At 44.5% G+C, this 22,490-nt stretch overlaps 1 long non-coding RNA gene across 3 annotated transcripts in view; it reads right to left on the bottom strand.

The window, feature by feature from the left end:
* Positions 1-22,490, bottom strand: part of LOC122914959 — a 112,299-nt gene that overhangs the window by 33,082 nt on the left and 56,727 nt on the right. For all 3 annotated transcript variants that reach the window (XR_006385986.1, XR_006385985.1, XR_006385982.1), the window contains one exon: positions 4,739-4,878. This is a non-coding gene — a long non-coding RNA (uncharacterized LOC122914959). The remainder of the gene's footprint in view (positions 1-4,738; positions 4,879-22,490) is intronic.

The following is a 22,490-nucleotide window of genomic DNA, read 5'->3' on the forward strand; positions in this document are numbered from 1 at the left end:
GTGCTGAAACTGAGGCACAGAAGTCCCATGGCTAGTGAGAGTAGGACCAGAACATAACCCACCACTTCTTACCGTTCTGCTCTCTACACCACTGTATAGACCTGACTTGAAGTGTGGTTCCCTTCTTAATACCCTTTAAAGACAGTTCTAGGAAAAGATGGAGGGGGTGCTTGGATAGCTCAGTCAGTTAAGCATCTGACTCTTGATTTTTATTCAGGTTATGATGTCAGGGTTGTAATCAAAGGGCTTGAGCTCCTGCTCAGTGGGGAGTCTTCTTGAGATTCTCTCTCTCCCTCTTCCCCTCCCCCCTTCTCCTGCACTCTCTTTAAAATAAATAAATAAATCTTTAAAAAAAAAAAAAAGGAGAGGCACCTGGGTGGCTCAGTCCCTTAAGTGTCTGCCTTCAGCTCAGGTCATGATCTTGGGGTCCTGGGTTCAAGCCCCACATCAGGCTTCCTGCTTAAGGGGGGAGCCTGTTTCTCCCCCTGCTCCTGTTTTCTCTCACTCTCAAATAAATAAATACAATTTTTAAAAATAAAAAATATTTTTTTAAAGATAGGAGCTTAGGGACACACTCATGATTTCCCTTTCCATCTAATCTCCCACCACAGCTTCTTAACTCTACAAGAAATATTTTGATTATGGTGGTAGTTATAGAGTATACACATTATAAATATTCACTGAGATGTATGCTTAGGATTTGTAGCTTTCTTGTATGTTCATTACTCCTCAGTAAAAAGGATTCTGGAAATAGTCACTTAAAAAGAAAGAGAAAAAGAAGAAAGGAAGGAAGGAAAGAGAAAGAAAGAAAGGGAGAGAGAAAGACAGCAGGAAAGGAAAGGAAAGGAAGAAAGAGGGAGAGAGGGAGGGAAAGAAAAGAGGAAGGGAGGGACAGTAAGAAAGGAAGGGAAGGAAGGAAAGAAGGCAGGATGGAAGACAAGAAAGGAAGGAAGGAAGAAAGGGAGAGAGAAAGAAAAGGGAAGGGAAGGGGAGAAAAGGAAAGGAAAGAAAAGAAAGAAGGGGGGAAGAAAAGAAAGAAGGAGGGAGGGAGGGTAGGAAAGAGGGAGGGAAGGGAGGAAGGAAAAGGGGAGTGAGGGAGGGAGAGAAGGAAGGAGGAAAGCAAGGGCCAAGCAAATGTGAAATAAGTGAAAACATGCATGCTCAGAAGAAATTAGGAAGAAGCCATTACAATGCTGGTGATTATGAAGAATTCTTTCTGGAATAACACATTTAAAAACAGATTAAGAAAAGATCCCCAGAGCTAACCCACAGGAAATCCTTAGAGAAGACCAGGACTGAAGAGGGCACTGCCTGGAGGCAGGGTCCCCCGCAAGATGGACAGGTAAACCCCAGTATAGGATGGTGAGACTACAGCGGGGAGCACATGGCTAGGCATACAGCAGCCACAGCAGCAGAGACAGAAGAGCTCTGAAGGTCCATAGGGCTGTCTTTGGGTCAGACTATGGAATGTCCCACATGGAGGTCAATGGGAGGGAGGGGCTTCTTCCTTAAAGAGGCCAGGTGATTTCTGCATCCTGAAGAAAGTCCAGCCCCATCAAATCCAGCTCCAAATCCAAATGTTTGGTGCTTATGAATATAAAGGACTCCACTGGGATGACCCATGTTTCCAGCTCCACTGTGTAGTCCAAAGGAGGAGGACTTAGCACACTGATTTTGAAGTCTACCTTAAAAGAACAAAGAAAATTCTGAGAAAAACAGTGTGATGACATATACCTCACACTAGCATCTATTAAGCTATATTAAAGAAAAGGTGATCAAAACAGAAGGTACTGGTGTATGAACAGATCAATTCACTGGAACAGACCAGAGTCCTAGAGCAGACCCAGGTATGTGTGGAAATGTACTGTAAGATGTAGTCAGTATTTCAGATCAGGAGGCTAAGGATAGATATTTTAATCATTATTGACTAGGAAAAAGAAGTTAAACTCTCAACTCTCAGAATTTACCAAAATGTTACAAATTCCATATAGGTTAAGAATTAAATGTAATTTTTTTTCCTTTTTTACTTATAAATGTAACTTGTTAAAAAGAAACCATTTAAGTATTGAGAATTGATATGAATATATAATTCTGCAGCAGAAAAAAAAATTTTTCTAAGCCTGACACAAAGACAGAAACATAGGCTCTGCCTAGAGATCCAAATACCAATGAGTTCTCTCCACCAGGAACCTCCATCAACAATTCCAAGACGGATTATAACAATCTCCACCCCTGCTCCCCACCCCGACATTTCCATGTATTTCTGAGTCCGGCTCATCCTCTACCTGCTTACTCTGCCATCCAGATGAGTACCTTTGAATCACCCCAGACTCTTCCTGCTCCCTCCTCATTCCCCACTCCCAAGGTTACCATTTCTTAGCCACCTCTCATTCTGCCTTGAACCTGTGCAGCTTGATCCTCACCAGCCTGGCCCCAAATGAAGGCCTCATCCTACCACCCTATTACCAGCTCAAGGACTGCCATGGGCCTCTCTACTTCTAGTCACAGCCACCTCCAGTCCAATGGCTTGGAAAGCCTATAAAGACCACCTTGATTGCATGGACATTTTAGATTAATGAATTCTTAAATATGCAAATGACAATCTAGGATAAAAGTTTGTTATATAAGAAAGGCTAAGAGTTAATATCTTGAATATATATCAAGTTCTCCCTTAAATCAAAAAGACAAAAAAAGAATAAGCCACACTGAATAATAATAAAACACCGCACAAATGAAATGAAAAAAATATATACCAATAGAAAACTAAATAAAGCACATAATCAATCCTTCAAAAGAGAATTACCAATGACTAATTGGCCTGTAAAAAAAAAAAGAGTCCCACTAATAAAATAATAATTTTTTAAAAAGAAAAGCAAAATAAGGCAGCAACAATAAATTACTATTTTTACTTATCAAATTTGCAATTTAAAAAAGTAGGGTCGCCTGGGTCACTCAGTCATTAAACGTCTGCCTTCGGCTCAGGCCATGATCCTGGAGTCCTGGGATCAAGCCCCGTGTCAGGCTCCCTGCTCAGTGGGGAGTGTACTTCTCCCTTTCCCACTCCCCCTCCTTGTGTTCCCTCTTGCTGTCTCTCTCTCTCTCTCTCTGTCAAATAAATAAATAAAATCTTTAAAAAAAAAAAAAAAAAAAGTAGTATTCCCTAATATTGGGAAAGCTGCAGGCAAAGAGATACTCTCATAAGACTGGGGTTAAGAGCCTAAGTTGATCTGTCCTCTCTGGAAGGCAACTGGGCAATATAAAATGAACCCATTGAAAGTGTGCATATTTTTTGATCTACTAATTGTACTTCAAGACTGTATTCTAAGAATAAAAATAAGGATGTACACAAAGTCAGTATTTTATAGAAGCCTTACTATTAGTAAACCAAGGGGCAATAATAAGGGATTAGTTAAGTCATGGTAGATATACAGTGAAATACTATAGAGCTGTAAGAAGCGTGTTTATTGTCAAGGAAAACTGTTTACAATGTATTGCTAAATACAAAAAGCAAGTCACGGAACCATATGTATGAGACGAACCCAGTTATGTAACAAAATACATGTGTGTACACATCCACATATGTGCACAGATAAAAGGTCTTTAGGCATGTAATCAAAATAATAACACATACCACTGACTAGTATTAATAGTATGACTTCTTACTTCCTTCTTTGTTCTTTGTGTTTCCCACTTTGAAAAGAACCATGGTGGTGTGATATAGACCTCCTTCCCTGCCATCTGTCTGGTGGGGAGTCCCTGTCCAGAATTCCCATTTGACTCTGAACATCTACATGCCTTACACATGATATGTATGGTATTTCTTGTGCTTCTGTTTAACGTTTCAAACTTAATCTTGTCTCTTCAATTCTCTAGACCATGGGTAAGGGTCTCACAGTGCCTACAGGTTCTTGGCAAATGGCCCAAGAAAGACCATGTCACCTCTGTGCCCATGATCCTGTGGGCTGCCTGAGCACAGACTGGTTGGCTCCACAGGTGTGGCATTCAAGCTCAGCTCCAGGCCAGGCTTGAGGCTGCATGTTGTGGGCCACCTGTCAATTTCGTCCCATTGAAGATGCTTATTGTTGCTGCTCATTATTGTAGAGTGACAAGGCTGTTTGTTTAAAGCACAGGTTACTGCCCCCACACCCAGAGGCAAAGCCAATCCTATGGCATCCTATAATTAATGAACCAATAAGTATTTCCTCTGGCTTTGATCCAACAGATCCCCTCCCACTTCTTCCGCCACCCTCACCCCATTTACAGCTTCCCATCTTGGCTATTGGAGGCCTCCTTTGGAAAAGCAGCCCCTTCATCAAAACTATAGGCCTAATCGGAGTAGTCCTGTGTCCCTGGTGTCCCAAGCTTGACTCACCAGCTCCTCCTTGTCCTCCTGTGTGATCAGGTCTGCTCTCATATTTAAGCGAATCTGCCACCCAAGCAGTTCTGCCTATAGAATGAAAGAGCCCTAAGAGACCACTGTAGGCAGGACACAGGATTTTTTATGCAAATTTACTAAGTTAATTTTCATGGTTGTCCATAATCTCTGTAATCAGTACTCACTTTGGTTAAACTGAGTGGAAGAAAAAAAATACAAAAGCCATCAGAAATGGGAGAGTCAGAATCTGGGAGTAAAGACCAGTTCTGCTTGTTTTCCCTCCTTGTATAGCTATGAACAATCCCCAGTGCTTCCAAGGTTCTAGAAGTAGCAAAGAAGGCAGGGAGGTCCTGCTGTGCTTACCATGAGCATGTGCAGAGGGTATCTGGAGACTGAGCCTAGACTGCCACCATGGGAACCTTGGACTAGGTACTTTACAGCTCCATGCCTCGGCTTTCCCATCTGCAAGATGAGATGATAATAGTGGAACCCGCCTCACAGACCTGTAAGGATTAAATGAGTTAATGAAGATAAAGCACTAAGAACAGTTGCAAGCTACAAGAGAACAAGACATAAACGTGCTTGGCACTGTTAACAGAAGGAGGAGCCACATGGTGACAGTCATGTTGGGAACTGTCTAGCCTCTGTAGCCAATGGTTTCTCAGCCTCAACACTAGTAACATTTGGGGCTGGTAACTCTTCCTTGTGAGCAGCTGTTCTGCACACTGAAGGATGTTTAGCAGTAGCCCTGGCCTCTCTCTACCCACTGTATGCCAGTAGTACCCCGCTAACCCTCCCACATACCAATTTGTGATAACCAAAAATAGCTCCAAACATTGCTCAATGTCCCTTGCTAGTGGTGTTGGGACAAAATTGCCCCCTTTCAGACCACTGATACAGTCCTATAAAAGCCACTGTCACAGGGGCACCCAGCAGACTCAATAGAGCACTGACTCTTCTTTTTTAGAGGGGACAGGAAAAGGGAGAGAAAGAATCTTAAGCGGACTCCATGCCCAGCATGGACGGAGTCTGATGCAGGGCTCAATCTTGCAACTCTGAAATCATGACCTGGGCCAAAATCAAAAGTCAGACACTCAACCTACTGAGCCACCCAGGTGCCCCTAAAGCACGTGACTCTTGATCTCGGGGTCATGAGTTCAAGCCCCATGTTAGGTATAGAATTTACTTTTAAAAAGGTAGGGGGGAGGCGTCTGGTGGCTCAGTTGGTTGGGTGGCTGCCTTTGGCTCAGGTCATGATCTCAGGAGTCTTGGGATTGAGCCCCACACTGGCCTCCCTGCTCAGCAGAAAATCCCCTTCTCCCTCTCTGTCCACCCCTCCCCCTGCTGTGCTCTGTCTCTCTCTCAAATAAATTAATTAAATCTTTAAAAAAAAAAAAAAAAAAAAACCACTGCTATGGAGAAGCTATGCCACACACTCCACAGGTCTGGTATGGATCCAGGACTAAAGGTCCCACAATGGAGCCCCTTGTGGCTTGATGTAGGAGCTGCAGGTGGGGAAGTACAGAGCAGCCAGTTCTATTTCTGTAGGTGGCTGCCATTTTCTTTCCAGGCAGATGGAATGGGAAACTGGGGCCTACTCTAGTCGGAAGGTACCCTCACCCCTGAGAGACTAAGAGGGTGTAGACAGAAAGGGAGTCCAGGAGCTGACTTCTCTGGCAGCTTGTGTCTGTGGCCTTGAGAGGCCTCACGAGAGCCCTGAAGAGCCCAGAAGGGAGAAGGCCATAGAGGATTCAGACCTGCCTTCGGCTCAGGTCATAATCCCAGGGTCCTGGGATTGAGCACCATATCAGGCTCCTTGCTTAGTGGGGAACCTGCTTCTCCTTCTCCTTCTGCCTGCCACTCCCCTAGCTTGTGCTCTCTCTGTCAAATAAATAAAATCTGAAAAAAGAAGAAGGAGGAGGAGGAGGAGAAGGAAAAACCGTTAGCAATAGTTCTATCTAGAGAGTAGGACAGAGGACTGGAGAACTTTTGCTTTCTCCTTTGGTACTGTTAAAATTTTCTACTATGAGCATGTATGTTTTTGAAAATAATAGTTTTTTATTGTTTTTTAAGATTTTATGTATTCATTTGTCAGACAGAGAAAGCACAAGCAGGGGCAGTGGCAGGCAGGGAGAGAAGCAGGCTCCCTTCTGAGCAAGGAGCCTGAACCTGGGCTGGATGCCAGAATCCCAGAACCCTGGGATGATGACCTGAGCTAAAGGCAGACACTAACTGACTGAGCCACCCAGGCATCTCTGATATTGTTTTTTTAAAAAGAACAAGATAAATTTGTATCTACTGATGGAGAAACATTTTTAAGATACATTGCAATTTTTTTTGAATAGCACAAGCCATAGGAATGAATCTCAGTTCACAAATTTAAGTGTGCAGGACACCAAACTTTAGTTTCTATAACTCAACTCAAATGTTTTATGGTAAGCTCCTATCGTGCCAACAGGAAACTCAACTGTAGGTATATCTGAGTTCTCCTGAACTGAATACTGAGAAATGCCAGGCATGGAGCAGAGGAGGTGGCTGTGAAGCTGGCTGAAGCCACTCTAATAGCCTCTGCTGCTCTCTGCCACCCATGGGCATCCAAGAATCTTGGACCAGGCTGACTGTGTCCCTACAGCTTGGTGGCCACCCCTCTCTGGGATCTTACTCCTGCCTGCCCAGGTGATCTGCTAGAAAGCAGGTGGGACTCTGGAGACCACAGATCTTTCTGCCCTGTCTCTCCTGCCCTGAGCCAGTCTGGGGAGGAAAGGTCTGCAAAGAACTGGGGGTTCTTTCCACTCCCGGTGAAATCCTTCTTTCTCGTTTCTAGTCAAGGTATTCAGTCTGTGCAAGAGAATCCTTTTCCTTCAATGAGCTATTCCACAAACCCTGAAGTTCTCATAAGTGCCTAAATTTTTGGCACACAAAAGCCAGAGACACCTGAAACTTGATTCTATTTTCTAATCTGGGGAGCTAGCTCAGGAGGAAATGAGGTCCAGGAATGTGAGAGTGGGAAAGGGGAAAATCCAAGAAGAAAGAGATTTCTCCAATATTATGCCAGCCAAACATATGTATTGAAGAGACCCCTCTTCCCTTCCCCCTACTTGGACAATCCTCCCTTATCTCAGCACAGCCCTGAGAAGGGGTCCATTCCGGGGTGCTTGGAGCCCCGGGGGGATCTTTCAGTATAAATATGGAGCAAAAAGTCTGAACATTCCCACCATAGAATTAACAGTGTCTACCAGTAGGGTAAGCTTTTAGGATAGGGGAAGGCTAGAAGAAGGGGGTTTTACCTTTTTACTTTATGTATTTCTAAACTGCTTTTTAAAAAAAGATTTTATTTATTTATTTGACAGAGATCACAAATAAGCAGAGAGGCGGGGGGGAGCAGGCTCCCCACTAAGTGGAGAGCCTGACAAGGGGTTCAATCGCAGGGCCCTGAGATCATGACCAGAGCCGAAGGCAGAGGCTTCAACCCACTGAGCCACCCAGGTGCCCTGCTTTTATTTTTAATGATGAAGCTCTATTCAGTATCGTTGTATCATCTACTATTTTAAATATATAAATACACATATATTTTTCCCTCCAGGCTAGAGCTGAAGGGTGATGCAGGTCACACCTATTTAGCCCACCGCAGGGCAGAACCTTGGGGAGTATATGTGCATGAAGGGTTGAGAGACTTGTTAGGAAAGAACTCTTCCTAAGGGAAGGAGACAAGCACAGTGAACTGAACCAGGGCCAAAGCTTTGCTCAGTGGAAAGGGGGAAGTAATTCTGAGCTGAAGTCGTAGTTGTGACGTACACATATCCGTGGGACCAAACCTCAAGGATCTGTGAAGCACTGGAGGTGCCAGCAGCCTCCCAGCCCCACTCCTACAGTGCAGCCAGCTGACCTCGTGCCAGCAGGAGTGTCAGTGGCTCCCAGCAGGCGCGGGGCGTCTAATGGGTGTGGCAATGTCCAGCAGAACTGATAGCTCCACGGGGTGTGACAGGGGCAAAGGGAGGTTGCCCAGTGGAGGAGGGGAAAAAAGATAGCTGGGAGTGGGAGGGTGTAGCTGTCTAACCTTATCCAACAGCGCCGGGGAGACACACACCCTGGGGACGCCCAAAATGCTCACGGGGGTAAGGGTGTGGGAGGTAGGCAAGACCTGGAATTCTGCACTGGCAGGTAGGAGCAAGAGTCAGAGATACACGTGGATGAGCTCTAATGATGTGACAAGTGCACAGGTGTGCAGGTGTGTGCACAGGTGGGGAGCACAGAAGAGGGAGCCACAAAGTCTACATGGGAGGGGTCATGGAAGATCTCCTGAGTCAACTGACATTGGTAATTCAGAGTGGGTGGGAAGGGTGGAGGGCATGAGGAACTGCAAGTGTAAAGGCCCGGAGCTGTGCGGGAGCTAGCCAGAGGCTGGGGGAACTAACTTAAGAGTACCACAGACTCAATACAGGGGCGTGGTCAGTGAGGCCGCGCAGATTGGGTTCCATGATAAGGAATTTGAACTTTATTCTGCTGGCAATGGTGAAGCTCGGAAGAGGGCTTTTATGCAGGGAAATGAGATGAACAAATTACCAGGCAAATTTTTCACCACCACACTCCCACCACTCCTAGCTAACTCTCCCCGAGTGTGTAGTCTCAGAGTGTTGCTTCCTCCAGGAAGTGCTCCCTCACCACCTTTCGGGCTCCGCTAGCCCTCCGCTAGCCCTCAGCTCAGGTTTCTAGAGGCTTGCAAGCACTGCCCTCTCCTCCTTCCCCATAACGTTGTGTCTTGATTACTTGTGCCCTGTACTTTCTTCTGTCCCCTCATACACTGCGAGTGCTGAATGTCAAGGACTACGCCTGTTGTGCTCTATGTTCTATCCCCAGCACCCCACACAGGGCCTGGCATGATAAGTATTCAATATGTATTTATTTAATAGGAAATTTATTAGGAAATAAATTTATTTAGGAAATTTAATAGGAAATAAAACAAGAAGAAGAAGATATGTGTGAGAAGATGATCTTGTGGTTTCCAGCCAGAGTTCCAGATTGGAAATTGGAAAGGGGAGATGAGGGGGCCCAGGGAGAAGGTTCAAGCTATAGTTTGGTTAAGGAGTGATGAGGGCCTGACCTGAGGCTCTGGTGGTAGAACTGGAGAGCAGAAAACGATTGAGAAAATCTTTAGGAGGCAGTACTGATAGGCTTGGGTGATTAGATGAGGGAAGTGAGGGGATCAGATAAGGAGAGGAGGGCTCCTGGGCTTCTGGCTTAAGCAGTGGGTAGATGACAGATTAACCGAGACTGGCTATTCTGGACGAGGAGGCAATGTGTTGGGGAAGATGATGAAATCAGTTTAGACCTGTTGACTTTGACATGCCTGTAGGGCTTACAGGTGAAGAGGTCCCAAGGGCAGCTAGAATCACAGCGCTGGATCCCAGGACAGACATCTGCACTGAAAATAAAGATTTGGGAGTTGTCAGCTTACAGGTGATGGCTTAAGATCAAGGAGGGGATAAGATAGCCCGGGGAGGAGAAGAGGAGGGAAAACAACAAGGAAGATCCCCACCTCTAAGAGGTAGGCTTGGAGTGGGGAGATACGGAGGGGAAAGAAGACATAAGAAAGGAAGGAAGAAAGCAGCATCCTAAGGGAGAAGTGGCTTCAAGAACTAGTAAACATGGTCTGTGTGTGTAGAACCCTTGCTCCCCTTAACAGCTGAGAAAACTGAGGTCTAGGGATACCAAGGTGTTCCAAGCCACAAACTTTATTGCCCACAATCACATACATTGGTGCCTCTCAAATTATGATCCCTGGAGTCCTGGGAGTCCCAAAGGCCCTTCCAGTGTGGCCCAAGAGGTAAAGACCATTTTTATAATAATAATACTAAGACTTTTTTGCAGTACTCAGTTGACATTTGAACTGATAATACAAAAGCAACAGTGGTGTAAAACTTCTGGGGACTTAACACAAATCACCGAAGTCATATTCTTCACCCCAGGCACTTTGGTTTAACAAAAAGGCTAGCTTCACAAAAGAATGCCCATGATAGAACAATAATTACTGATTTTTTAACATGACTCTTGGGGTTCCAGGGAATTGTGATCTCAGGGTTATGAGACTGAGCCCCACGTTGGGTGTAGAGATTACTTAAAAATAAAATCTTTTTTTTTTTTTTTTTAAAGATTTATTTATTTATTTATTTGACAGAGATCACAAGCAGGCAGAGAGGCAGGCAGACAGAGATCCTGATGCGGGGCTCGATCCCAGGACCTGGGATCATGACCTGAGCCGAAGGCAGAGGCTTTAACCCACTGAGCCACCCAGGTGCCCCTTAAAAATAAAATCTTAAAAAAAAAAACGAGGGGCACCTGGGTGGCTCAGTGGGTTAAGCCTCTGCCTTTGGCTCAGGTCATGATCTCAAAGTCCTGGGATCAAACCCCACATCAGGCTCCCTGCAGGGAGCCTGCTTCCCCCTCTCTCTCTGCCTGCCTCTCTGACTACTTACGATCTCTCTCTGTGTCAAATAAATAAATAAATCTTAAAAAAAATCCGGGAGTACATCTTGTTAATAGTCTGTACATAAAGCACTTCTGCTATATACCAAAGTACTAGATAAATTTATGTGATTGTTTGCATTGAGAAATGAACCACCTCCTTTTTCCATGAAACATTTTTATTATAAAAATTACTAACCCCCACCCCCCTCCAAAAAAGGAAAGAACAACTGACAAACTATGATTACTCAGACATGCGCATTTCACAGTCATTTTCTTAAAAATCAATGAAGTGAGCTTGTCACATCAAGGAAAACTGAAAGTATGTTTTGTGAAAGATAAAATTCGATCTGGCAAGTGAAAATTAGAATTTCAGAAAACTTGTCTCCACACCATGAACTTCACAGCTTCCTGGTACTTAAAGACTTTGCTGATGACATCAGCAGTAATATTAAGGAATGTAATACTATGGATCGAAATGTGTCTACATTGGGAAAATCTGCAATCACCGAGCCATTATTTTCCAAATGACCAATGCATGATGTCTCAACCATGAGCTAAAGAACCATTCAAAGTACAAGACAGATCAATGGATTGGAATATAACTGAGGATAAGAAATTCACTGATATGGCTTCAGATCTCACACTGCAACTACCTATCAGAAAATACCATTTGTCTAGTTTTGGTGAAACATCAAAGAAGATATCCATAATTATCTGAAAAGCCTATTAAAAATACTCCTACTTTTTTCAACTACAAATCTGTATGAAATGGGTTTGTATTCACCTTCTTCAACCAAAGCAACATATGATAGACTAGTAAAGGAGATACAGGAATCCGAATGTCTTCTGTGTAGCCAGTCATTAAAGACATTTGCAAAACTGTAAAATAATAACTCTCTGAATTTTTTCATTATAGATAATATATTTTTATAAAAAGTATCTTACATGTAAAGGATTTATTATTGTTATTTTTATATAATTAATAAATACTTTTAAAGTCTTTTTCTAATATTCTTTTCCATATTTATATTATGGTAAATATCTACAGCCACAGCCCACATAAATAAAGATGTTTGAAGTTCTCAATAATTTTTAAGAGTGTAAAAGGGTCCTGAGACCAAAACATTTGGGAACCACTAATACTGAGCCCCCCTTCCTGCCTCCCAGTTCTTGGAGCTCATTTTTAGCACACCCACCCTTCCACGTACTTCTCCGTAAAATACAGAATTATAATACAAAATCAAAAATAAAACTTAGCTGAAGAAGAGATGAGACAACAGGCACAGTGAGCTAAACAGAGAATAAGACCCTTCCTTCCCTTCAAAATAATGTTCCCTTAAGAGCCACGGCCTGGTAACTAACCCTGCCAAGGAAGGCTGGGTTCCTCTGTAAACCCTTCCTACTCTGCTAATTGTGGGAGAACAGACCGGGGGCAGAGGGCTCAGTGGGAGTTCAGGTCTCATCTCCTTCACATTCAGTATCTAATCAGATAAAACAGCCAATGAAGTAAGTAAGGCAGGTGGGGCCATTCTGTATTAGTCACTATTTACAAAGAAGGAAACAGAGGTCTGTGTCTTCCCTGATACCAATCTTAAATAAAAGATTGGGGGGAGGTGGGCAGGAGCACTGGGTTACTTTCCAGGGTTCCCTCCACTGAGCACTAGCTCTAAAATGCCTCTTTTTCCCACTCAATCCTAGAGGCCCATTATTACAGATGCATTATTTTACTTGTAAGGTCTTCTCTTACTATGTTTATAAGCCATATATAGTTCTTTTTTTAATCCTCTCTTCTTTTGGGTAACTGATCTTTTTATAATAGTTTGTAAGAAAAAGTGACCCTTTGTATTGCTTTTTTCTTTTTTTAAAATTTTATTTATTTGACAGAGCAAGGGAGAGAGAGCACAAGCAGGGGGAGGGCAGGCAGAGGAAGAGGGAGAAACAGGCTCTCTGCTGAGCAGAGAGCCCAACATGGGACTCTATCATAGGACCCTGGGACCACGACCTGAGCTGAACGCAGACGCTTAACCCACTGAGCCACCCAGGTGCCCCTGTATTGCTTTTCAATTATAAAACTGGTTTTAAAATGGTTAAGAGGGGTGCCTGGGTGGCTCAGTCAGTTAAGTGTCCAACTCAAGCCCTGTGTTGGCATTCTCTCTCTCCCTTACCCCTCCCCCCATTTTGTACCCCCCCCAAAACAAATAATAAATCTTAAAAGAAATGATTAAGAGGGGCACCTGGGTGGCTCAGTGGGTGAAAGCCTCTGCCTTCGGCTCAGGTCATGATCTCAGGGTCCTGGGATGGAGCCCCACATCGGGCTCTCCACTCAGCAGGGAGCCTGCTTCCCCTACCCCCCGCCTGCCTCTCTGCCTACTTGTGCTGTCTGTCAAATAAATAAATCTTTAAAAAATATTATTAAGAAGGAAAAGTTAGGGGCACCTGGGTGGCTCAGTGGGTTAAGCCGCTGCCTTCGGCTCAGGTCATGATCTCAGGGTCCTGGGATTGAGTCCCGCATTGGGCTCTCTGCTCAGCGGGGAGCCTGCTTCCTCCTCTCTCTCTCTGCCTGCCTCTCTGCCTACTTGTGATCTCTCTCTGTCAAATAAATAAATAAAATCTTTAAAAAAAAAAAGAAGGAAAAGTTAATGAAATAAAAGGCAAAGAAACAAACAATAGATATAACACAAAAGCTGGTGCTTACAAAACAGAACTCCAACAAAACTAATGAAAAAATCATGAATCATTAAGTATGCAACTTTGGGAATGAAAAAGGGAAGATACAGTAGAGATATAAAAACAAGACTACTGAAATTTTATGTGAATAATTTTTAAATTTTGAGAAAAAAATTTTTTAAGATTTTATTTACTTTACAGACAGAGATCACAAGTAGGCAGAGAAGCAGGCAGAGAGAGAGGGGGAAGCAGGCTCCCCACTGAGCAGAGAGCCCAACTCGGGGCTTTATCCCAGGACCCTGGGACCATGACCTGAACTGAAGGCAGAGGCTTTAACCCACTAAGCCACCCAGGTGCCCCGAGAAAAAAAAAATTTAAGATTTTATCTTAAAATCTATCTGAGAGAGAGAGAGCATGAGCAGAGGGAGGGGCAGAGAGAGAGGAAGAAGCAGGCTCCAAGCTGAGCAGAGAGCCCAATGCAGGGCTCCATCCCAGGACGCCGGGATCATGCCCTGAGCCAAAGGCAGATGCTTAACTGACTGAGCCACCCAGGGGCCCCTTGAGAAAATTTTAAATTACCAAATTACTTGCCTAGAGGAAAAGTAACAGTTATAGTAAAATTTATACAGCAGTAGTAGAAGTAATATTCTGGGGTCTCTCAAGTGCAAACCCCTCAGGGAAGTAAGTGCTAGTGAACTGGTTGCCTTCTGAGACACAAGAGATGGGTCTTTGGAACGGTCTATCTGGATGGACAAGGTGCTGAGAGACAGAGGAGGTGCTAGTACCGCCCCTTGTTTGGCAGCCCTGGTTGGCCTGAAGTCAGATCACCAGGCTATTTACCAGGCTGCCAGGACATCCCTGCTCGCTTCTACAAGATTTGGCACCTTAAATAAGAGATTTCACCTGCCCTATCTGTCCTAGGTGAGCACTGAGATGTCCCTGTTAATCTGGCTCTGCCCAGCCCAAACGGTCTGCCTACAATCCCCTCTTCCCTTACCTGATTCTTCCTTCCCTCTCTTCCTCACTCCTCCTCTTATTCTCCTCTTCTTCCCTCTCCCAACATCCTCTCCCGGACCTTCTGCTGGAAGACACAGGAGTTCCAGGAGTGCCTAGAGTCATTTCAGGTGCTATGCCACCTCTCCCCACATCCAGCCCTCTTCCCATGCCCACCACCCAGTACTTCTGGCCACAGGAATTGCAACAAATAATGTGGAAGCCTGAAGCCTAACCCTCTCCTGTCTTGGTCCATGCCCCAAACTAATTTCTTTCTTTTTTTTTTTTAATTTATTTTAAAGACTTTATTATTTATTTGACAGAGAGAGGAAAAGTACACAAGCAGGGGGAGCAGCAGGCAGAGGGAGAGGGAGAAGCAGGCTCCCCACCAAGCAGAGAGCAGAGAGCCTGACATGGGGCTCATCCTGGGACCCTGGGATCACGACCCAAGCCAAGCACAGACGCCCAGCCTACTGAGCCAACCAGGTGCCCCGTCCCCAAACTCATTTCTCGGTCTAATATTGGAATGGGATAAAGAAGGGGGCCCAAGGAGTGTGATGGTGTGTGTAGTAAAGGGAAGTAGTTGCCTAGCTCTGAGTCCTGTTAGTGGGAGTTAATGCAAGAGATCTATCCTTTATACCTTACACTTCTGTGGCCCAAATGAATGTCCAACACATATAAGCACTACTGTGTCTTTGTCAGCTGGATGAATAAAAGTTAAATCTGTTAAAATGTGTTACTCTGTCTATACCAGTTTGTGATTACAAGCATTCTCACAAGCAACAGACACCACATCAAGCAACAGAAAGCACCACCACTACAGTATGTGTGTGTGTGTGTGTGTGTGTGTGTGTGTGTGTGTTGGGGTGGAAATCCATTAAATATTATAATAATGATAGAAAAGGTGATCTCCTTCAGGAGGGGGATGACCGGTGTATGTAACATTGCTGTGGTCAAACTGTAAGGTCATGGGCGGGTAGGAGTGGGAAGGAGGCCACAAAAGAAAGATGAGTTCAGACAGAAAAGGCTCCTTGTGGACCTTGCAATGATTTAGCCTCTGACTGACCCGAAGGCAGGTGCTTCTGTGGACTCCTAATCTTGCTCAAAGCCACAGGGATGTAGAGGACAGATACTCAGAAGATGGACAACTTCTGCTAACTATCTGGGTCTGGAGTAGCCAGCCTGTCAGATAACAGAAAACTGATGCTGCAGTGACACTGACCACACCCAAGGTTGAGTCACAGGCACTTCCTAGTCCAGGTTGGCATTAGGATTTGAAAGACCCTAAGGAAGAGTGCCCATACCCTCCACCTATCTAGTGAAATTATGCCTATAATCCCCAAATTAGAGTTCTCTTCCTTTCACCGTACTTCCACTAATCGGGGCAGTGCTGGGTGAAGCTAGGACCAGTGTTCCTTTGAGCTGCTGGCACTCCTCCACCCTAGATCAGACGAAGACTGAGGAAGAAGTGGGATGGAAGTAACAATGAGGACACAACTTTCTAATATTACCTGTTACCAATCCTATCGCTGGTCTAGACTCTCGGGTCTCTTGCCCTAATCCTGCCAAAGCTATCTGGGTTCCATATTCAGAAACAGTAAACTGCTTCTTCAAAGCACCCACCACCCCCCGCCCCCTAGACCTACTAAATCTGGTTGCTCAGCCCGTGCTCTATGTAGGCCCAAGGGCTAGAGGTGATTAACTCAAGACTTGCCCCTGCAGCTGCCTCTGTATCCCGAATGGAGTGAGGGACTTCGAAGGTGACACAGTAGAAGCCTGGTATATTTTGGTATGATCTATCAGGCCCTTACATGAAGTTTCCCTTCCAAAAATATCCCCCCTACTCCAGACCCACCTGGCACCTAAAATCTCATTAGAGGGCCCTTAAAGTTACTCAGTAGGTTCCCAGAAAAAAAACAGAGATCTCTTCACTTGGGGTGAGGGTGGAGGATTGGTGAGAAGTCACATTAGAACAACGAATGGCAGCCCTGGAACTGCCAGATGAGGGTTTAGGGATGGCAATCCAGTGGGAAGAGATGACAGTGGGGAAGTTGGAGGGTTGGCAGTAGCTATAATAAAAGTGGGTTTTCATAGCAAATAGTTTTTAATCACATCAAAATCAATCCCCTCCGCCCTTAGTCATTTCGCCTGTCAGAGGCAGGCAAACACCCCAGGCTTAGCTGAGAAATAAAGGAATTCTCCTCAGGGTCCTCTCCCTGGAGGAGGCCAAGGAAGAGTACAGCCCCTTGGGCCAAGAATGGCAGGAAAAGAGCACAGTAAATTGTGGGCTGGATTGCCCAGTCACATGATGGGATCTGGCTGCTTCTTGTCACGTAAACTCTTTTTCCCTCCTCCTCTGGTCTCTGCCTCTCCTCCTTTCCCCTCTGCTCTGTTTTGATTTGGTTAAAATAGACGCAAACTCTGGTCTTTTCTATTTTTAATACCTAGCCATTACATAATCCACAACGTAATTGCTGACTTGAAAAACTATTGGCAAGAGTAGAAAATCCCCAGAGTTTTAAACAGGAAAAGGATTATTACAGCACAAAAGCCTTTGGCAGTTTTACTGACTGGTAAACCGTCTGTAATCGTCACTTGCCAGTGGAAGTCACATGGGCCCTGGGAAACACTCCCCACCTCAGGGAAAGCAGGCTGGGGGAAGGGAGGAACCATAGCCAAAGCTGGAAGGAGTCTGCTTTTTGTGTCGGGCAGGGGTTTGGTTGGGATGCCCCTGGAGATTCCACTGGGCCCAGACACCAGGCCCACAGGAGTGAGCTTCAGGTCACCTGCCCTCCCCAGGCCACCTTTTAACTGCTTTTGTTCCTTGCTGGAGAGTGAAGTCTCCAGCATCCACAGCCCTCTTCAATTTCCTGGACCTTCATACATCCTCCAACACACTCCTGAGCAAGCCTAAGTGAGAGTGGATTATCCCAGTTAAATATATGATTTTATTAAGACACAGGAGCAAGGGAGACTGCTTGTTAATCACGGAGACCTGACCTACTCCTCTGCGTTCTATTTATTTCCAACCACCATACTATTCGATTCCTCAATAAAATGAGCCAATAAAAATATAACTAGAGATTATAAATATAAGTACTAGATATTCGGTAAAAGGTTGGAAGGGGAGATTTTGCCACCCCCAAACATGTCTCTTTGGCATAAGGATTTTTTCTGAGCTAAAAGCAGTCAAAACACAGCAAATTTAGGAAAAGCTCTTTACCTCCCCCTCCTCAACTGCCTAAATTGACATTGGAAGGGTGCCTATACCAGGACACTATTACCAGAAATACTTTTTTACCTAAGCAACATATCTGCACAAAAGGGTAACCTTTGTTTTCCAAACATCTCCTCTTGTAAATAGCCTTCCTTCCCTTTGTATCCCCAGACCTCAAGCCCTTTCCTTAGCTCAGGATGTTATATAAAACTTCAATTACTTGACTGCCCTTTGGGCCTTATGTTTTTATGGGGCTCCCATATATACAAAATCTGGTTTTCTCCTGCAATCTGTTTTATATCTATTTAGTTATTAGACCATTCTAGGAAGTAAGAAGGGAACATTTTCCCACCTCTCCAGGTTTCACAACCAAATCAAAATTATCCCATTAAGACAAAATTGTCTCTATGTGTGTTGGGGATATCACTAGTGTAGGAGATACAGAGGGGACAGAGATAGCTTTCCCTGATTTTGCCAATTCTGCCACAGTCCCAACTCCAATAATCGAGGATAGCCAGTCCAATTTAGGAATTCAAAAAATGTTTGCTGAGGGGCACCCGGGTGGTTCAGTCTGTTAAGGTCAGACTGAGCCCTCAGTAGGACTCTGCACCCAGCAGGAAGACTGTTGGAGATTCTTTCCCCCTCCCTCTCCCTTCCCCTCTGCTCCTCACCCCCTCACCCCCACCCAACACACACACACACACACTCTTTCTCTCTCTAAAAAAAAAAAAAAAAAAAAAAAAATCTTAAAAAAAAAAAATGTTTGCTGAATGCCACACATTTAACTACCTGCTATGGACAAAACAGTGAGCAAAAATCACTGCCCTCATAGAACTACCAGTTCAGTGAAAGAGGTGGACAGTAACCAAAATATTACATAAACATATCATTACAAACCATGATAAAGGCTTACGGAGGGTAAAGTGTAGGGCACTAGGGCACTTAGGTCAGGGGGACCTGATAGGGCTTGGAGGTTTCTGGAATATTACCCTAGGGAGTTCAGGGTCCTTTTAATTCAGCACGTGACCTTCCTTCCCTCCCCCCTCAATCCTTCCCTCCTTACTTCCTATGTACAGAGGATAATGGGTTTCTTCCTATGTACAGAGGATAATGCTAAATTCTTTATACGTATGGTCTCATTTGATTCATATAACAAGCTTACAAGTCAGCACTTTAAGACAAAAGAGTCTGATGAGAAAAGCCAAACCACACTTTGTAATGAGAACTATATACAATTCATAACATGAATTAAGACTCTACTGGCTGTAGGTGACAAATATCCGGGCACACTTTCAAAAATAAAACAAAAAAGCCTGGACTCATGTAAATGGCTGGTTAGATCCAGGTGCTCTGGGGTGCCTGGCTGGCTCAGTCCTTGGGCATCTGCCTTGGGCCCAGGTCATGATTCCAGGCTTCTGGGATTGAGGCCTGCATCGGGCTCCCTGCTCAGAGGGAAGCCTGCTTCCCCCTCTCTCACTCCCCCTGCTTGTGTTCCCTCTCTTGCTGTCTCTCTCTCTGTCACAAAATAAATAAAATCTTTAAAAAAGAAGAAAGAAAGAGAGAGAGAGAGAGAGAGAGAAAAGATCCAGGTGCTCCAAAGATGCCACTTAGGCTTCATCTCCACCTCACAACTCAGCTTTCACCTGTGTTGACTTCAGCACTCCCCCTGGGATGGCAAGATGATCACCAGCAGCCTCAGAACTATGCACATTCTACAGGCTTGGCAACTCAGTTGGAAAAAAAAATGAGAAGTCACTTCTTAATAGTTCTGACAAAAGTCCAGAGTCCTAATTGGCCTGGATTTGAGACCATTCCAACATCAACTGGTGTTCTGATTGGCAGTCATGTGTCCTCCATCTAGCCAAGGGATGGACCTGACTACACCAGAATCCAGTCTGAGGGACACCTGGGTGGCTCAGTTGGTTAAACGGTGTAGATCCTCCCATCCGATGACCCTCCCACAATTTCTGCAAACTCCCACCAGCTAATGCTCTTAACAGCCTCTTTTGGCTCTGACTCCAGCTCCTGCTGGATTTTTTTTTTTTTTAAAGATTTTATTTATTCATTTGACAGAGACTGAAATCACAAGTAGGCAGAGAGGCAGAGAGAGAAGGGGGGAAGCAAGCTCCCTGCTGAGCAGAGAGCCCGATATGGGACTCGATCCCAGGACCCTGAGATCATGACCTGAGCTGAAGACAGAGGCTTAACCCACTGAGCCACCCAGGTTCCCCCCTGCTGGATTTTTTAATCTCACTCACTGAGGCCAATCTCTTCCCTCTGATCTGAGCTGTCCCAGAGGTGGGACTCAGCTCCTTTTTTTCCATGCTTTACCAAAAAGAAAAAAATACACATACACAAACTGACTCGAAACACTATGTCTTCATCAGACTTTCCTAAGTTATGAAGAGACAGAGGGGTTTTATAATGTTACCATGCTTCGTGGTTCCTTTTCCCTCCCCAGACACTGCTCATATTTGGAAGAGGTCTCCCCTTTGCTCAGGAAACTAAATTCCCCTTATATTATTCAGAGCAACTTAGCTCTCCATACCCCTTTCTCTGACATCCAGTGACCCATACCTGGAATCAGCCCCACTGTGAACTATCACTCCAGGCTCCACACCTGACCAGCACTGAGGACCATACGGAAGTTTTGAAATTCACTCTCTCACCACCACCATTCTATACTGGTGAAGAGAATGGAATGATTTTTCCCCCTAGAAATATGAATTAGGCCACCCCTCTTTCTAACACAACTGGCTAGAATCGATTTGGGTTTTTTTTTTTTTTATTTTTATTTTTTTAAGATTTTATTTATTTATTTGACAGAGGGAGAGAGATCACAAGTAGGCAGAGAGGCAGGCAGAGAGAGAGGAGGAAGCAGGCTCCCTGTTGAGCAGAGAGCCCGATGTGGGGCTCAATCCCAGGACTCTGGGATCACGACCAGAGCTGATGGCAGAGGCTTAACCCACTGAGCCACCCAGGCGCCCCCGATTTTGGTTTTTTTGTTTTTTTGGTTTTTTTTAAAGATTTTATTTATTTATTTGAGAGAGAGAGACAGTGAGAGAGAGCATGAGCAAGGAGAAGGTCAGAGAGCAAAGCAGACTCCCCATGGAGCTGGGAGCCTGATGTGGGACTCGATCCCGGGACTCTAGGATCACGCCCTGAGCCGAAGGCAGTCGTCCAACCAACTGAGCCACCCAGGCGTCCCCCGATTTTGGTTTTTTAAATAGGTTTTTATTCTATTGCTCTTTGTAAACTCTCCAGTTCACAGAAAAGCCTATGTTACAAGTCTGAAACAATCCTCACACACCCATACTGGGGTCTACTGACACTGGTATTATAATTAAAGAAAGTGGTGCTTATGTCCCATAACTGTTTCCTGTCTTTGAAAGACAAAGAGATTTTTGGCCGAGCCAGCCTCTGATGGAATTCTGTTGTTTTCAGGCTTGAGTTCTAGAGCCTCAGATTCCAATGAGATAGGCAAAACTAAGCTATCTGCTTCAAAGTCTGCTTTCACCTAGGTTGATGGGGGGCCTGAGATCAAGACTAAAACTGGCTGAGAGGCTTCTCCAAAGAAGAGGCAAGGAAAAATGCTAGAAGCAAGTTTCCTCCCAAGATTCAGGCTGGCTCTAGGTCTTGCCTCCCTGGGCGGGTCATGTAATTTTCCTTTTTCATGCAGGGGCAGGAACAACAAAGCCCTCCAACCAGAGGAGGTCTCAGCTCCTTCAAATATGTCACAGGCAGGAAGCAGAGAAGCTCTAGAAGACTGTGAATACCAAAATGTAGCAAATCCTAAGAAAAAATAATTCTGAGCTTTGAATTCCTTTGTTCACACCAAGTGTAACTGCAGACACCATGGCCCAGTAGCCTCCTTCAGGAATTTTTTTAGTTTCTGAAAAGAGAAAGGTAGTGAGAAGTCTTGAAATTCTCAGAGGCTAATCAATCTTTACATAAGGGGAAGACAAGCGTTGACATTTCACTCATTAATGTAATTAGAAGAATATAATCTTAATATATTTTTAAAGATTTTACTTATTTATTTTTTATTTATTTGTCAGAGAGAGAGAACACACAAGCAAACAGAGTGGCAGGCAGAGGCAGAGAAGCAGGCTCCCCACCGGGCAATGAGCCGACGCGAAACTCGGTCCCAGGACCCTGGGATCATGACCTGAGCCGAAGGCAGAGGCTTAATTAACCCAGTGAGCCACCCAGGCGTCCCTAGTCTTAAATGTTTTTTAACCTACAGGAATCCTTTACAAAATTCAAAACAGAATAAATACATTCCAAATCAAATAGCAATGTTTTTTTAAAAATAAATGGGAACATTCTATTCATATTTCTCTGTACTTGCTCCTTTCATTGATACAGAAAGTTAACTTCAAAGTTTTCATAGCTGGGGCACCTGAATGGCTCAGTTGGTTAAGTGTCTAACTCTTGATTTCAGCTCAGGTCATGCATGATCTCAGGGTTGTGAGATTCAGCCCTGTGCTGGGCATGAAGGCTGCTTGAGATTCTCTCTCTCTCTGCCTCCCTCACCCCACTCATGGATATGTGCACTCTCTCTAAAGAAAAAAAAAGTTTTCACAGCCACATAGTATTTCACAGTACCCTATTCATGGATATTTACCAAAAGAGTGAACATTCCTATCCAGAGAAGTCTGTGCTCATTTCTTAAATGAAATTGTAGTTTTACCTAGGTGGATGAAATGAATAAGCATTTTCTAAGATGAAATTACAGTTTGCCCTGTTGTGTCTCACCTATTGTATTCTTAC

The sequence above is a fragment of the Neovison vison genome, chromosome 8 (assembly GCF_020171115.1).
Source record: "Neovison vison isolate M4711 chromosome 8, ASM_NN_V1, whole genome shotgun sequence".
Lineage (NCBI taxonomy): Eukaryota > Metazoa > Chordata > Mammalia > Carnivora > Mustelidae > Neogale > Neogale vison.